Source organism: Etheostoma spectabile, chromosome 19 (genome assembly GCF_008692095.1).
Source record: "Etheostoma spectabile isolate EspeVRDwgs_2016 chromosome 19, UIUC_Espe_1.0, whole genome shotgun sequence".
NCBI lineage: Eukaryota > Metazoa > Chordata > Actinopteri > Perciformes > Percidae > Etheostoma > Etheostoma spectabile.
The window spans coordinates 13,460,094-13,460,657 of record NC_045751.1 but is presented as its reverse complement, the minus strand read 5'-3'; the positions used below and the strand labels follow the sequence as shown (position 1 = coordinate 13,460,657).

Below are 564 nucleotides of genomic sequence, written 5' to 3'. Positions count from 1 at the left end.
CTGACTACTGTAGCTTCACTGACTACCCATTGAAAACTAACTCTGTGTGCACTGCAGTCTCCACGTTGTTCGTTACACCCTTCACCTTACCGACAGTATTAACAGATGATGCCACTGCGTCTTAAGCTTGTTTTTTTTCACTGTTAACTTTACATTGTCTACGCTGTCTTTTTTCCCTCCCATACCTGCTACGCTAATCTCCGACACTGCTCATGCTCCCTCCTTGCTTGACCAATCACTCACTCATGTCACTCACTCAACGCACCTATGATTCTTGCTCTCACTTACGCTACCATCGTAACAACGTCCACAAAAGATATGACCAGTCAGTCTGTTTATGCAGTAGTTTCAGAGGGTTTCAGAGCATGCAGACGAGGCTGTACAAAGTATATTTTTTAACTTCATAAGTTATTACATTACACCCATCTTAAATGGAATTGTTTAAAAGGTCATACAAAATTAATTATTTTAATAAAAAAATTGTAATTTCTTATTCATTCTATTTATCTAATTTGTACCATAGAGCAAAACAAAAATGTCTTTTTTGACTAAGTTTAAAAAAAA

At 36.9% G+C, this 564-nt stretch overlaps 1 protein-coding gene across 5 annotated transcripts in view; it reads right to left on the bottom strand.

Moving 5' to 3' along the window:
* The window catches only part of acin1b (apoptotic chromatin condensation inducer 1b), a 26,858-nt gene that overhangs the window by 2,359 nt on the left and 23,935 nt on the right, over window positions 1-564 (bottom strand). The gene's annotated exons all lie outside the window — the stretch shown is intronic.